Source organism: Leucoraja erinacea, chromosome 33 (assembly GCF_028641065.1).
Source record: "Leucoraja erinacea ecotype New England chromosome 33, Leri_hhj_1, whole genome shotgun sequence".
Lineage (NCBI taxonomy): Eukaryota > Metazoa > Chordata > Chondrichthyes > Rajiformes > Rajidae > Leucoraja > Leucoraja erinaceus.
Genome location: NC_073409.1, coordinates 6,828,151 through 6,845,606, shown reverse-complemented (window position 1 = coordinate 6,845,606; position 17,456 = coordinate 6,828,151). Strand labels below are relative to the sequence as shown.

The 17,456-nt window shown below is 45.8% G+C and overlaps 1 protein-coding gene across 1 annotated transcript in view; it reads right to left on the bottom strand.

The window, feature by feature from the left end:
* sema6dl (sema domain, transmembrane domain (TM), and cytoplasmic domain, (semaphorin) 6D, like) overlaps positions 1–17,456 on the bottom strand; it is a 270,119-nt gene that overhangs the window by 209,720 nt on the left and 42,943 nt on the right. The window lies entirely within an intron of this gene.

Here is a 17,456-nt window from a genome sequence, read left to right as displayed (position 1 = left end):
CCCATCTTTACTCCCAAGCCTTTCTTCACGTCCTCTGAGCGAGGGCTATATGTATGTAGTTTGTTTGTTATACTATTCTTATACAAATGTAAAGCACTTTGGCCAACGAGAGTTGTTTTTTAAATGTGCTATATAAATAAATGTGACTTGACTTGACTTGTTGCCTTACAGCGAGAGAGACCCCGGTTCGGTCCTGACTGCGGGCACTGTCTGTACGGAGTTTGTACGTTCTCCCTGTGACTGCGTGGGTTTTGGGCGCTCCGGATTCCTCCCACACTCCAAAGACGTACAGGTTTGTCAGTTAATTGGCTTCAGTACAATTGTAAATTGTCCCTAGTATGTAGGATAGTGTTAGTGTACGGGGTGATCGCTGGACGGCACGGACTCAGTGGGCCGAAGGGCCTGTTTCCGCGCTGTATCTCTACAGTCTAAAGAAAGATTCTCTCACACACAGTTTCTCCCTAAGTTCACATTATAGTTGACATTATTTGGGTGGGACAGTTCCTAAGTGTAGTGCAACAATGTTAATGATGAGGGTGCGTGGAAGTGGGAGGACATTAATTAAACAAAAGTGAATGATTCAAAGGTGCGTTTACCGAAGTACCAAGATTCATATTGAGTCATTAATTTTACACCATTCCTAACACTTTTCGTATTGAGACATTTTCATACAGACACTTTTCATAATGTCATATTTCCTTTTCAAAATTCATATTGGGGAGACAGAAATATTTGAGTTTTTCTTTGCGCTCTTTAACTTTGGCCTTTTTCTCTGTAAACAGCGGCAACATATGGTGGCTGTGGAGTTGTGGGTTTTGCAAAAGAACTTGACGGAGCTGGGCAGACGTGACTGTAAAGAACCAGTGAACCGTTGAACTTCACGCAACCCTGTCCATGCACGAGACTCTTCTCCTCCTTCAGGGCAATCATTGGACTTCATTTCAATGCATCTGCACCAGGAATACAGCAAGACCACAACCAGTTGCAGGAAACATTTTGGGTAGCGTAAGATTGTTATAACGAGGACGAGATGAGGGTGAAAGGTAACTGGAGCAGATGTCCGTGCACAAGTATGCTTTTGTGCCTGAGTGTAAATGGAGAAAGATATTTCCAGAGACCTCATTTACAAAATCATTGCTGAAAATGGTAAACAATTGCTGGGAAAGGCTCAATGAATCTACAATATTGGCAGGCGATGTTTATACCAAGGAGACTATGTCACAATACAAGCTCCAGCTTCAAGGATGGCAGATTGACCAAACCCCCCCCTCCCCCCCAGCTACATTGGGCGGCATGGTGGCGCAGTGGTAGAGTTGCTGCCTTACAGCACCAGAGACCCGGATTCGATCTTGACTACGGGCATTGTCTCCATGGAGTTTGAACGTTCTCCCTGACCCTGGGACTGTGTGGGCTTTCACCGACCGGGTGCTCTGGTTTCCTCACACACTCCACAGACGTACAGGTTTGTAGGTTAATTGGATTTGAGTAAAATTGTAAATTCTTCCTAGTAGGTGTAGTATTGAGTGCTGTCTGTATGGAGTTTGTACGTTCTCTGGGTGTTCCGGTTTCCTACCACACTTCAAAGATGAACAGGTTTTGTAGGCTAACTGGCTTGGCATAAGTTGTGCCACAGAGTAGACTAAAGCCTTCGGTTCTATCTCTATGCAACATTGATAATTTAGCTGGCAGTCAATATCATCTGAAACTTTTTTTATGTCACCATGCCTCCACCTAGTCAAGAGGGTTTAATTGTCATATATACCTGCAAGAGTACAATGAAATTCTTACTTTCTGTAGTTTAATATGCTTGTAAATAATCCAACAACACTCAGATATATATACCAATCAATAACTGTAACACTGAGCAATACCGGGTCTGAAGAAGGGTCTCGACCAGAAACGTCACCCATTCCTTCTCTCCAGAGATGCTGCCTGTCCCACCGAGTTACTCCAGCATTTTGAGTGCCAGATTTGATTGCCAGATGTACAGAGATGTTAGGACAGCCATTTAGCGTCTGCCTTCGATTTAAACCAGCATCAACAGTTCTTTCCTACACACACTAAGTAATACCGAGTTTGAAGAAGGGTCTCGACCCGAAACGTCACCTATTCCTTTTCTTCGGAGATACTGTCTGACCCGCTGAGTTACTCCAGCATTTTGTGTCTACCTTCGGTTTAAACCAGCATCTGCAGTTTCTTCTTACACATACTAAGTAACCATAATGGTGCAAATACCGAAGATAACGTTCAGAGAAGATCATAGTTGTCGAGGTTAGTGTTGTGTAGTGTTCAAGAGCCCAGTGGTTACTGGCAAGAAGCAGTTCTTCAAACCTGGTGGTCATAGTTAATAAGCTATTTATTATAATCTCTCTGTCTAATTTTTATTAATAGATTTTTTACACTTATTAATCAGAGTGTCCAATGGCATGGCTTTCCTGTTTGATTGCTATGAGAGACATGGAGTGCACAGTGAAAAGGCCATTTTACCTTGAGGTTAGAGAAAAAAATCGCTAGTTATCTTGTGTGGGATTTCCCAATTATTTTTAATTTGGAGCAAAGTATTAGAAGCCGCCCATAGAAATACAGATGCAAGAAAATAGAGAATAAACCACATGTGGGCTTGTATTTGAGTGCCAGATGTACAGAGATGTTAGGACAGCCATTTAGCAGGGAACAGATCCTCTCAGTCACACTACAACAGAATACAGTGTTCAATTCAATTTGACCTGCGCAAAGGTTCACTGAATGACAGTTGTAATTCACAGTGCTGGTGATGAAGACAGGAAAAACCGACAGAGGGTTGGAAGCAAAGTGGTTACATTTGCGCTGCATGAAAACCAGGATTAGCTTAGTTTAGCTTAGAGATTCAGCGCGGAAACAAGCCCTTCAGCCCACTGAGTCCACGCCGAACAGAGATCCCCGCACATTAACACTATCGTGCCCACACTAGGGACAATTTAGAATCTTTACCGAGCTAATTAGCCTGCAAACCTGTACAGCTTTGGAATTTGGGAGGAAACCGACGCAGGAGACGGGGAGAACGCACAAACTCCATACAGACAGCACCCGTAGTCAGGATCGAACCCAGGTCTCTAGCGCTGTAATGGCCCTATCCCACGATGCGAGTTTAAAATAAAATCTAACTCGTGGTAAGCATGGAGAATGAACGTAGCGGGTACGTCGGAGCCTGGGGACATCTCTTAACGGCTCGTAACGCTAACGGCAGGTACTCGTGAAGACTCGCTAACGGCAGGTAAGCACGGGAAGACTCGTGAAGATTTTTCAACATGTAGAAAAATGTCTACGAGAGCCCCGAGTACAGACGAGCGGCCATTACCGTAAATCTCCGAGTTCGAATCAGGGCAAACTTGGGAGAACTCTTGGAATGAACTCGTACAGTGGGACAGGGCTTTCAGGCAGCAACTCTACCGCTGCACCACTGGGCCAACTTTCTCAACTCAGGTGTTGTAACCGAGAAGAAACAAGTCACATTTGTAGAGTCTATGACATATTAATGACATCTCAAAGACAAATCTCAATCCGTGTTACAGTGTGCAGGGCAGACTAATGCTTCAGGTCATGGAAGGCAGTCATAAATCTCGATTATGTCGCCTATTCTATTCAAACAGGAAACACCAGTTGAGAATGTTTAGTTGTTAACAATCCGACAGCTCACCTATAAACTTCAGCTTAGCAAAAAGAGTTATGATCACATTTACTCGTTCTGCTAAGCTTATCAAGTTACTCAGCACTATTGCACTAGCAAGGAACTACAGCTATAGTATTGTACAGCTGAAGAAGTCAATTAATCCCCACAATTGTTCATCCAGAAATAAATATTGGCTTCCATTTACTCTATACGTGGCCCCATAGCAGAAGCTGGAAATTGGAAGTATCCTGAGCTAATTCTGCTACCACCATCATCTATTGCAACAAGCGATGGCTCCCACTGATTGTCGCCGGAAGCTTGCGTCCTTTTCAGGACGTACGATGACAGCGAGGTCAACATTTGTAACAAGATGGACACGAAAAGAAGAAGACTATATAGGCGGCGAAGAATGAAATGGATCATCTTTCCACTGGCAACCTGGCATGTTGATCCAAACTCAAATCCCAACATTACTATTGAATGGACTGGTCACCTTTCCTCACAGATGCCCAATTACAATGCAATCACTGTGAGTCTTTTGTGTCTGAACTGCAAAAGCAACTTGTGTTGTACCTTGGTACCCATCAGAAGGAGCCCAACCCAAAATGTCATAGTGTCTGAGAGCCATACAACTCTTCAGCCCAACTCATCCATGCTGACCAAGATGCCCCATCTAAGCTGGACCATTTTGCCCGCATTTGGTCCATATCCCTCCAAGCTTTTCCTATCCATGTACCTGTCTAAGCGTCTATTAAATGTTGTTATTGTACCTGCCTCAACTACCTCCTCTGGTAGCTCGTTCCATATACCCACCAGCCTCGTAGTGGAAAGGTTGCCCCCCCCCAGGTTCCTGTTAAAAAATGTTCCCTCTCTCCTTAGACCCATCATCTGTCCATTCTCTCAACAGATACCTGACCCATTGAGATCCTCCAGCACTTTTGTTTTTTTGCTCAAGATTCCAGCATCTGCAGTTCTTGTGTCACTCTAAGTCTTGCAAGATCTTCTATGTTTTAATCGTTGCTAAGTCCCTGAACGTATTGACCTCATCGACTTAATCTGTCTTTGTAAAACAATCCCTTCAACCAAAGAATCAGTCAAGTGAATATTCCCCACACTGCTACAGAAGCACGTATATCCTCTGTTAAATGGCAAGCTGGCAACTGTCCATGTACATGGCATCATTTCAATCCTTGATGAGCTATATCGTGTTCAGATCCTGTATGAATCATCACTCTAGTGAGAGAAGAAAGGAACTGGCACTTTGTTGGAATCCTCAAGGGCGGCACGGTGGCGCAGGGGTAGAGTTGCTGCCTTACAGCACCAGAGACCCGGGCTCGATCTTGACTACGGGTGTTGTCTGTACGAACGTTCTCCCTGACCTTGGGACCGTGTGGGCTTTCACCGGGTGCTCTGGTTTCCTCGCACACTCCACAGACGTACAGGTTTGTAGGTTAATTAAATTTGGTAAAATTGTAAATTCTTCCTTGTGTGAAGGTGTAGGATAGTGTACGGGATGATCGTTGGTCGGCGCGGACTTGATGGGCCGATGGGCCTGTTTCCACGCTGTATCTCTATGAAGTCAAATCACAAACCAATGCATGAGTCTCCTTGGTGCATTGTTAACTAACCACGAGGCTGTCAGTTTGAGTCTTTTGCCTCTGAAATGTGAAAGCACCTCATATGGTGACTTATGGGCCACGTCTAACATTATAGTCCACACGTAGGAACACATCTATTGGAGGAACTCGGTGAGTGTGGCAACATCCACAGGAGGTAATAGACAGACAACATTTTGGGTTGAGACCTAAAGGATCTGGACTGAAAAAATTATATGCGCAGGTGGTTTCCAAAACTAATGTCTGAAGAAGGGTTTTGGCCCGAAACGTTGCCCATCTCCTTCGCTCCATAGATGCTGCTGCACCCTCTGAGATTCTCCAGCATTTTTGTGTTTCCAAAACTAAAATGCTTTGCTCCGATATACTTTCTCCATCAATGACACCAGTGAGCCTGCAAACTCAACAGCCACAAACCTCAGGCACGCCAATCAAAGAAAAATGGATTAATGGCTCGATCTGTCCATGGTGCAGAATGCAATGGATATCCTGGTTATTAATACCCAGTGCCCAGTGGACGTTAAACTTTACTGTAGGCTTTGGGGATACAATGCGGAAACAGGTCCGCCTGTCCACCGAGTCCACGCCGACCAGCGATCACCCCACGCCGTACACTAGCACCATCCTACACACTAGGGACAATTTACAATTTCCAGAAACCAATTAACCTACAAACCTGGACTTCTTTGGAGTGTGGGAGGAAAATGGAGAATCCAGAGAAAAAAAAAGACACGGTCACGGGGAGAAGGTACAAACTGCGTACAGACAGCACCCGTAGTCAGGATCGAACCTGGGTCTCTGGCGCCCTGAGGCAGCAAATCCACCACTAATCTTGCACTAAACATTATTCCCTTTCTCATGTACCTGTACACCACGATGGCTGGACTGTAATCATCTATTGTCTTGCCGTTGACTGGTTCGCATGCAACAAAAGCTTTTTATTGTGCCTTGGTACATGTGACAATAAACTAAACTATTTACCAGAAAGATAAACAACATAAACATGGTGATCCCACCATGGGAATAATCCAGCCAGATGTATTGACTTCAACATAGATGAACTGTAAGTCCCAGATAAACAAAACCCAAACTTCAGGGATGCCTAATATTCTTTCAATATTATTCAAATTAAGGAAAGCGAGGGATAAAAATAATAAGGCACTGGTAATTATTAAGAATGCTAGCTCTGTCCCCACAAACTTGAAGCAATGACTTGAAAAAAGGCATCAGAATAAACTCAAGGTCCGGAAAATAAATGAGATTTGAATTAATCCCAGATTAAATAATGGAATGATCGGCTGTTCATATTTTATCATGTAAACAAAAAGCGAGGCCAACAAAAGTCGGGAAGTTTGGAAGTTAGTCTTTTGAGATGCGGCGTGGAAACAGGCACTTCGGGGGTCTAACTCTCTCTTGAAAATTGAATTCTACCAAATGAGAGCGGGGGAGAAAACCAAAATCAGGAAGAATCTTTTAGTAAGGGACATAGGGAATACTTCCCTAGATGATGGGTGAGCCAACTTGGGTTCTCATCCTGCATCTTCTCGGGTCTGCCTGCTCTTGGTGCGGCCACTTACTGAGGCAAGTAACACAATGGAGCTACCCATCAAATAGCTGCCATTCAATTCCTAGCTATGGGAAGTGATGTCATAAATAGGCCATGTTGCGTGCGTGCACTCTTTCCTGCACTGCTTGTTGAAGTCACAAAGACTATTGATTAGTACGGGTGTCGGGGGTTATGGGGAGAAGGCAGGAGAATGGGGTTGAGAGGGAAAGATAGTTCAGCCATGATTGAGTGGCGGAGTAGACGTGATGGCTGAATGGCCTAATTCTGCTCCTATAATTTATGAACTTATGAAGATGCTGTTCATTGTGAGAAGTGATTTCCCCTGAAAGAGACATTTCCTCTCGAGAGCTCCTCCACTATTTGCAATGTTGGGCGCCTGGTTTGTGCCAATTGGAGTAGTTCAGTCCTCTCCTGCAATTCATTCCATCTTACTGCATCAATGCTGCCACATTACCTCTGCTGCTAATTCCCACTTTGGCCCCATGTTCACACCATTCATACCTGATTTATTTTTCCATTTCTTGACAGTTCTATTTTCATCACAGATGGGTAGCAAGTTGGCTTCCACAACTATTTCATCCATGACTCCTCCTTTTTTAGTTTAGTTCAGAGATACAGCGTGGAGACAGGCCCTTCGGCCCACCGGGTCCACACCGACCAACGATGCCCACACATTAACACTATCCTACACACACCAGGGACAATTTACATTTATACCCAAGCAAATTGACCTACAAAAACCTGTACGTCTTTGGAGTGTGGGAGGAAACCAAAGATCCCTGGAGAAAACCCACGTGGGGGGAACGTACAAACTCCGTAAGGCAGCACCCGTAGTCAGGATGGAACCCGAGTCTCTAGCGTTGTAAGGCAGCAACTCTACTGCTGCGCCACCGTGCCGCCCTTTCATCCACACCATCTTGTGATGTGCCAGATCTAGATGAAATGATCGCACCATCTATGTTTGTGTGCACCTTTTTACTGGCACACAGGCCCTCCGTAAATTGCCCCCCATTGTAATGGTCTTAGTTTAGAGATCCAGCATGGAAACAGGCCCTTCGGCCCATTGAGTCCATGTGCAACTTTTACAGCTCTTTCGATCACCCTGTACACACAAGTTCTATGTTATCCCATTATCTCATCAAAAGGGACACATTGTGTATTTCCCTGCAAACACTGGGGGGAAATGAGTGGCCAGCCACAGAATTCACATTAACTAATAATCACTATAAACCTGCACAGGGAGAAGTTCAAGGAACATCAGTACTGGTGTTAACGCACATTTCTGCCACCCACCCCCCCATTGGTCTTAGTTTAGAGATCAGCATGGAAACAGGCCCTTTGGCCCATCGAGTCCATGCCGACAATTCACCCACCAGCTCTATGTTATCCCATGTTCTCATCCACTCCCACACACACGAGAGGACAATTTACCGAGGGCTAATTAACCCACAAACCTGCAACATAAATTCAAGGAACAACACTTCATCTGCCACCAGAGCAGATCATGTGCTTTGGGATTTAACACTGTAATTAAGGATGAATTTAACAATTTCAGACAACTATTTTTTATTTCCACTGTACCCTTCTGTTCCACCATTTGCAAACTGGCTTCAAAATGGCAACTTGAAAGGAATCGTTATCTTTGCAATTTTCATAGATATTCTGTCTTTTCTCTCTCTCTCCACTTTCTTTTTGCAACTTGAAAGAAACTGGTCTTTTCAACTTTCCAGTTCTAACCCAAAGTGTCAAGTCTGCTTCTCTGCCCACTGATGTTACTTGACCTGCTGGACACTGCTGCTATTTGCTGCTTTTGTTTCTGGTTCCACAGTATTGGACTCGTATCGCTCAGAAGTTCTTTCAAGCTTTTGAACTGCCTCCACATTGCAATACAGTCTTCCCTTCAAACGCCCAAGTGAAGCTGTGTGAGATTCAGATGATTCAGTGACTCTACATATAACAAACGGCTTGTGTTGTACATGCAAGATTCTGCGCCAAACCTGCCACAGTCTCACCTTCCACAACAAGCACATCTGTGCCAGATCGAGTTGAAATGATCTCACCTAACCCTCTTTCTGTGCACTCCTTTACTGGTACATGGGCTGTCCTATAGCTCCAATGATCCAGTTTTACTTTACTTTAGAGATACAGAGCGGAAACAGGCCCTTCGGCCCACCGAGTCCGTGCCGACTAGCGATCATCCCGTACACAAGCAGTTTTACTGAAGCCAATTAACCTACAAACCTGTACGTCTTTGGATTGTGTGGGGTAAACCGCAGTGCCAGGAGACAACCCACGAGGTCACAGGAAGACAGCACCTGCAGTCAGGATTGAACCCGGGTCTCTGGCGCTGTAAGGCACCAATTCTGCCACCGTGCGGTGCCAGTTCTTGGACGCTGCTCGAACAGATCAATTGTCTCTTTGATCTGCCTGCCGTGGAGAACTGAAAATATTTCAGCGCCAAAATCACTCTCCAAATGCGAACGCACAATGAGCAGTCCCTCTATCACCGCGGGCAATCTCGCCCACATCCAACAGCGTGGCCCTGCTGTGCTTTGCAGGTGTGGTTCACAGCTTCTGGTCGTCCTTCACAGAGATTTCATTAATGAGCGCCTTCTGCGCTAGCATGCCGCTGTCATCACCATTTCCCTGGCCAATACCCCAACAGTCAGCTGTACAAATCCAGAGCTTTCTAAGAACGCTCACTTCAGTGGCTCAGGGTTCTACATTGACGGTGCCAGCTCCCATCACACGCCCCCTACTGGCGATAACAAGTTGTTGTTCGGCTCAGGCCCTGCTGTAGTTTAGAGATAGAGCGTGAAAACGGGACCTTCCACCCCAACGAGTCCACGCCGACCAGCGATCCCTACGCCACGCCCACCCTACACAACACAGGGACAATTTACAGAAGGCAATTAACCTTCAATACTGCACGTCTTGAATGTAGGAGGAAACCGGACCACCCGGAGGAAACCCACGTGGTCATAGGGAGAACGTGTAAACTCCGCACAGACAGCACTCTTAGTCAGGATCGAACCAGGGTCTTTGGTGGCGCTGTAAGGGAGCAAGTCTACCACTGCGCCACCCTGCTCTTTAATCACCTGATCTTTCCTCTATAACTTTGTGGCTATGAGTCTATTTAGCAAATCAGCCTTCAGCCCAGCTTCTGCCTCACCCCCTTCACTGCAGGATCTAGCACCGACTGTGTATCTCTCTCTCCCTTTAGCCCAAACGTCATATCCCTTGTCAGATCGAGCACTGTCAGATTCCACTGAAATGGTGGCGATCATACGGAGACAGCTGTCTACCTCTGCCGTCATCTCTCCGGTGACGCACTTAAGTTTAGCCTAGAGATACAGCATGGGGAAAGGCCCTTCGGCCCATCGAGTCCATGCCATCCATTGATCACCCACTGGAATCTTCTTCAATTGCCTCAATACCACTGTTGTGAGACTCACCAGCCTATAATTGCCCGGATCCTCTCTACTTTCCTTCTTAAATAAAGGACCAACATTAGCTACTCTCCTGTCCTCCTCCTAGCCTGTGGCTAAGCAAGGCGAAAGATCTTCAAGGCGTTCAAAATTAAAATACAGTTCCCCAAATTATATATTGCTGCTTCAAGTGGTAACTTTACACCAATTTCCTTGCTGCACTGACCTCCACTATCTACTGTATATTTCCAATAAATTAAATGGTCATCTTAATCACACCCGACCAAAAATAATAAGATTGCAAGATTTTACTGTCTTCAGGGGACAACGTAGATATTTTATGTTTAAGAAGGAACTGCAGATGCTGGAAAATCGATGGTAGACAAGAATGCTGGAGAAACTCAGAGGGTGAGGTAGCATCTATGGAGCGAAGGAAATAGGCGGCGTTTCGGGTCGAAACCCTTCTTCAGCCTGAAGAAGGGTTTCGACCCGAAACGTTGCCTATTTCCTTCGCTCCATAGATGCTGCCTCACCCTCTGAGTTTCTCCAGCGTTTATGTCTACCTTAGATATTTTATGTACTCTGTACTTAATTTTAGCCAGTTTAATATTTCAACAGTATGGAGAGAAGGCAGGTACGGGATACTGAGTTGGATGATCAGCCATGATCATATTGAATGGTGGTGCAGGCTCGAAGGGCCGAATGGCCTACTCCTGCACTATGTTTCTATGTTTCTATGTTTAACAGGGCATCAATTTAGATATGCAATAGAGGAATTCATTCAAACCTTATTATGAACGACCCTGCATTAATGGGCTCTCAGCAGTTGACGTTGTGATTTTATGAACATCTTGTCAGTCTTAAACAGCACAGTTTGGTGGGCTATTTTAATGATGATGATCATATCTCTCCCCCGAGACCCCCTGTAGACAACTTACCTGAAATGGAAGTGCAGGGGTATTATCCTAACTACATCTGAAATTGGATTTTAAAAATTGAGAAGGGGAACTCAATATTTTCTTTTGCTAAACGCAAGCTGAGCTACAGCAAGCAGCGCGGGATGCCGGAGTGATAAAAGTCTTCTGTATCACAACACAGTTGGACGCTGCTTTGCCAATGCAATTTGCCAGGTGTCGAGCTTCCACCTTCAGCTGGCGGTGGAGAGAGGAGGCACTGCGTGTTACTCTCCTCCCCGCAAGCAGGGCAGGGGGGGGATTGGCAGGTTAGCAAGGCCCGCAGCAGTGAGATGTTGAAGCTGCCTACCTGTTCCTTGGCCAGAGAATGTTACGTGGTTAGGAGGGCCACTAAGAGCAAGAATCGACATCCTTGACTGTAAGGATTGTTATATATATATATAATGTGTAGGAAGGAACTGCAGATGACGGTTCAAACGGAAGATAGACACAAAAAGCTGGAATAACTCAGCAGGACAGGCAGCATCTATGGAGAGAACGAATGGGTGACGTTTCGGGTTGAGACCCTTCCTCAGACCACTCGCGAGTCACGGCACCAGGCTCTGCTCGAACCGGCTGCCTGCCCCTTCCCACAACCAGGTGGTTTTCCGTCTGAGGAAGGGTCTCGACCCGAAACATCGCCATTTGCTTCTCTCCATAGATGCTGCCCCACCCGCTGCGTTACTCTGGCATTTTGTGTCTACCTAGCCTACAATGTTTTTGGAATGGAGGGAGGAAACAAGAGGACCCGGAGAAAACCCACGCAGGTCACGGGCAGAACGTACAAACTCCGTGCAGGCATCACCCATAGTTAGGATCAAACCCAGGTCTCTGGTGCTGTACGGCAGCAACTATATCGCTGCACCACCATGCCACCCCTCTGCAGTCCCTTGCTACACCAGTTTATGTACTCCTCATTCAAACATCCATCTGGGGCCCTGGTTTACCAAACAACTTTGCTTTCTTTTAAACAGAGGTCTGCGGCATTGCCAAAATGGCCTTTGTTGGTTACGTTACACATTTCACCAATTTTAATTGCTGAAAGCCCTACTGGGAATAACAACCTCTACATTGTAACGAGAGATATCCTCCATTACATGGACAGATCTCCTCAGCACAGACCCATGTGTGGCAGCGCAAAGCCCACAGTGAGAAGTCACACAGATGGTGCTGGGTAATGGGACCGAGCTGCCAGAGGAGGTCGTTGAGGCAGGTACATGTCGACGTTGTGGCTATCCCTCAAGTTCGAGGAAGACGGTCTACGTTCTGCGTTTTTATGGACTCTCAGGTGGCTTATGAGTACAATCCTGGCTTTGAAAGTTCTTCGCCATTCAGGACAGGTAATTCTGGATGGCAGATCCGACTTCGGCACTATAACAACATTCAAAAGACATTTGGACAGGTACATTGAGAGGACAGGTTTAGAGGGATATGGGCCAAACATGGGCAAATAGGACTAGCTTAGTTGGGGCAACTTGGGTGAGTTGGCCTGATGGGCTGTTTCCGTGCTGTACGACTCTATGACTCCGTGGGTTTTCCCCAGGTGCTCTGGTTTCCTCCCACACTCCAAAGACGTACATGTGACGACAGATGGCGCAATGTGCTAAGTGTTCGGCTGGCGACCGGAAGGTAGCCGGTTCGAATCCCGCTTGGAGTGCATACTGTTGTTGTGTCCTTGGGGCAAGACACTTCATCCATCTTTGCCTATGTGTAAATGTTATGTAATTATGTGAAGCACTTTGGGGTCAATGCAAGTTGACTGAAAATGGGCTATATAAATAAGATTATTATTATTATTATTATTATTATTATGTTCGTAGGCTCATTGGCTTCGGTAAAGATTGTGAATTGGCCATGGTGTGTAGGATAGTGTTAGTGTACCAGCACCGACACGGTGGGCCGAAGGGCCTATTTCCACAAAACTAAAACTTCGAGTTTCAGAGCACAAAAAAAATCTAAAAGGAACATACAAGAACTTATTTATCACTAGATCAATGATGCAGGAGTTAATTTGATTTGCTCCTAACTGTTTTATCGGCCAGGGTTCATCACATGCACAACCTACCTGATTATAGGCCAAATGAAGCAGCCCCACACTTATTTCCCCAGTGTGAGTGAGGATGTAATCACACACAACTGCAGGCTACACCGTTAGGGACTGCATCATGCTAATCAATGTGAACTGTACACAGCTGAGCTCCACACTGCATTAGAAGGTGACCCCCACACTAGGATGAATCAGAGCTGACCTCATCATGCATCTGCTGTCTCCGTTCGATCGAGTTATCCAGAGACCAGCCGTCAATACTCATCCGCCATCAGATCGGGCAACAGGCGAACTGACTGAGGGCATCTTCTCTCTACGTCATCCGCTCGGCAAAGTGACTGAAAACACCTTCAACGCTTGGAGTGCAATAACAAATCTTGCATAAAGCAGACCTGGAGTCAATTAATGCAGTCCTTTGTGTTTAAGAAGGAACTGTGCAGATGCTGGAAAATCGATGGTAGACAAAAAATGCTGGAGAAACTCAGCGGGTGCAGCAGCATCTATGGATCGAAGGAAATAGGCAACGTTTCGGCACGAAACGTTGCCTATTTCCTTCGCTCCATAGATGCTGCTGCACCCGCTGAGTTTCTCCAGCATTTTTGTCTCAATGCAGTCCTTTGTTGCATGAGGTGCAGGAAGGAACTGCAGATGCTGGTTTACACCAGTGCACTTGCAAGCCAAACTGCAAGAAAATATGTAAGCAGCCATTTTCACTTTGGGAATAGCCGGGGAATTGGCATTGGCGGCTTAGCAGGTGGACTCAAAATGCTGGAGTAACTCAGCGGGACAGGGAGCACCTCTGGGGGGAAGGAATGTGTGAGACTGAAAAAGGGTGGACCTAAAGCATCCAGTACAGACTATGGAAGTCTATTACCTAAATAACCATGGCCATTTTTATATATGAACAGCCGGCGGAGTAGTGAACCTCTGACAGACGAGTGAGCAGCACTCATTAATGTTGACTAAGAGTGTTGCACCTCTCGACCCGTGTTGCCATGGTATCACACATTCAATTTACTCTGAAATTCCCAGCCCCATTCACCCCTCACAGTACGGAGTTGGATGATTTACCAATTTAGGAAACTGTTCGCTCCTCTGAGGAAGAGAGGTTAGTCCAAGACTGGAGGAGCTCAGCTGCAAGAATGCCTGATGAAAGGGCACAGCGCATGGTTCAGCCTCAATACCTGCGAGCAGCCTTCATATTTGACAAAAGAACAAATAGATTAAAAAAAAAAAAAAAAAAAAAAATTCCCAACAGTAAGAGTGCTCTTCTGAGATGAAAGCTCATTGTTGGGAGAGTGCTGAAGATGTACTTGTAGCTGCTTCATATCGTACTTGATGCTGGCAAGAGATGTTTTACAGTTTAGTTTATTGTCACATGTGCTGAGGTACAGTGGAAAGCTTTTTGTTGTGTCTATCCAGTCAGCAGAGAGACAATGCATGATTACAATCGAGCTGTTTACAGTGTATAGATACATGATAAGGGAACAGCATTTAGTGCAAGGAAGAGCCAGCAAAGTCCGGTCAAGGATAGTCCGAGAATCAATAGACAATAGGTGCAGGAGTAGGCCATTCGGCCCTTCGGGCCAGCACCGCCGTACAATGTGATCATGGCTGATCATCCACAATCAGTACCCCGTTCCTGCCTTCTCCCCATATCCCCTGACTCCGTTATCTTTAAGAGCTCTATCAAGCTCTCTCTTGAAAGTATCCAGAGAACTGGCCTCCACCGCCCTCAGAAGCAGAGAATTCCACAGACTCACAACTCTCTGTGTGAAAAGGTGTTTCCTCGTCTTCGTTCTAAATGCCTTACCCTTATTCTTAAACAGTGGCCCCTGGTTCTGGACTCCCCCAACATCGGGAACATGTTTCCTGCCCAAACCCTTAATAATCTAATCTGTTTCAATAAGATTCCCTCTCATCCTTCTAAACTCCAGAGTGTACAAGCCCAGTCGCTCCATTCTCTCAGCATGAGGTAGATTGTAGTTCAGGACCGTGTGGAGTTATGGGAGCCAAACATCTTGATGCTTAAAAATACCAGCAAATGAATTTATTACAAAAGTCCAGAGCTGTGGTTTGAGCAACACAATTAGCTGAGGGAGTGAGATGCACAAATGTATCTGGTGCCAGCAGGAAGAGGATTCACTCAACCAACATTGTCATGCTTTTGTTGCAAGGGAGAAAGGGCAAAGATGAACAACAACAAGTCACCAGAAACACAATGGAAAATAGAAAGCAATAAGCTGCACTAATCAGTGGCATTTTTGTAGACAAAATGGTATTTGTACACACACCACTAAGCCAGGTTTATCAACAATATTTATCCCAACCATATATCGCTCTCTTTTGTTTTGATTTTTGTGACCAATCAATTTCTAATTTACTAAACTAATCAAATTGGAGAGCATCAAAATTAAAATCTAAAAAATGTAAAATTCTAGATTTTAATTTGGAGGCTAGTTTTGTCTATTAGGAAAGAGGCTGATTTCTTCTGTCTGGCAATCTATCCTTAGCATAAATTATCAATGCAATATTAATATAGAAATTAACGTCAATGATAGCAATCATCAGTATTGTGCAGCAGTGACATCGACCCTGGCTGCCTTGTTGATGGTGACAAGGCGCAGGATGTGATGATGATGGCAGCGTGGCAGAGAAACAGCTCGTTTTGGACCCGTTTTGCAGAGTTTTTAAAAGCCAACTCGGGAGTGGCATTGGCTGGAGTCTGGGAACAGGCCCCCAGTGGGAAAAAGGTTTGCAGACACAATCCATCTGCCACCTTCAATGTGAAGTCAAATCCATCCATGCCTGTGTGCCAGTCTCTCACAGTAGGAGGTGGGCATGGTGACAACAGCTTCGCACTCCGCACCGGCTACAAGAAAAGGTGCTGGGGCTTGTTTGACTGGCACCAGCTCCAGAGTTGCCAAAGTGCCACAAAGACGGCAGAAGCATTTGTCCCACAGAAAAACGCAGGGACTAAAATAAAAACGCCGCCTGTCAAAACATTGATCCCACGAGCAACAAAGTGCCGCGGGAACTCAGCAGTTCAGCCGGCAGCTGCAGAGGGAGTGGACAGGCGGTGTTTCGGGTTTGGAACCTTTTACAGGCCAACAGGAGTGGGGGGGTGGGGAAGCTGGAATAAACAGGTGAGAGCGGGCAAGTGATAGGTGGCTAGACACAAAATGCTGGAGTAAACATAGAAACATAGAAATTAGGTGCAGGAGTAGGCCATTCGGCCTTTCGAGCCTGCATCGCCGTTCAATATGATCATGGCTGATCATCCAACTCAGTATCCCGTACCTGCCTTCTCTCCATACCCTCTGATCCCCTTAGCCACAAGGGCCACATCTAACTCCCTCTTAAATATAGCCAATGAACTGGCCTCAACTACCCTCTGTGGCAGAGAGTTCCAGAGATTCACCACTCTCTGTGTGAAAAATGGTCTCCTCATCTCGGTTTTAAAGGATTTCCCCCTTATCCTTAAGCAGTGAAAAGCAGAATCAAAACAAGAATCAAACAATCAACAAAATGTAACTCAGCGGGACAGGCAGCAACTCTGGAGAGAAGGGATGGGTGATGTTTTGGGTCCAGACCCTTATAGGTGGGTACAGACAATAGATAATAGGTGCAGGAGTAGGCCATTCGGCCCTTCGAGCCAGCACCGCCATTCAATGTGATCATGGCTGATCATCCCCAATCCGTACCCCGTTCCTGCCTTCTCCCCATATCCCCTGACTCCGCTATTTTAAGAGCCCTATCTAGCTCTCTCTTCAAAGCATTCAGAGAACCCGCCTCCACTGCCCTCCGAGGCAGAGAATTCCACAGACTCACCACTCTCTGGGAGAAAAAGTGTTTCCTCGCCTCCGTTACTACAACTGTTTGTGTCTATCTTCGGTTTCAACCACCAGCTGCATTTCCTTCCAACACATCACTGGATTCAAGTTGTTAGTTAATCCTCATGGCCCAAGTTTTACTTTGCCATTTATCTAACTAGATGATAGATGCTGGAGTAACTCAGCGTGGCAGGCAGCATCTCTGGAGAGAAGGAATGGGTGACGTTTCAGGTCGAGGCCCTTCTTCAGACTGATGAAGTTGTGTCTCTCTTCAGTGTAAACTAGCATCTGCAGTTTCAACCTACTAACTAACTAGACGTACGGGCTTCTAACACGGCATGAATCAACACTCCAGCTATTTGTGCC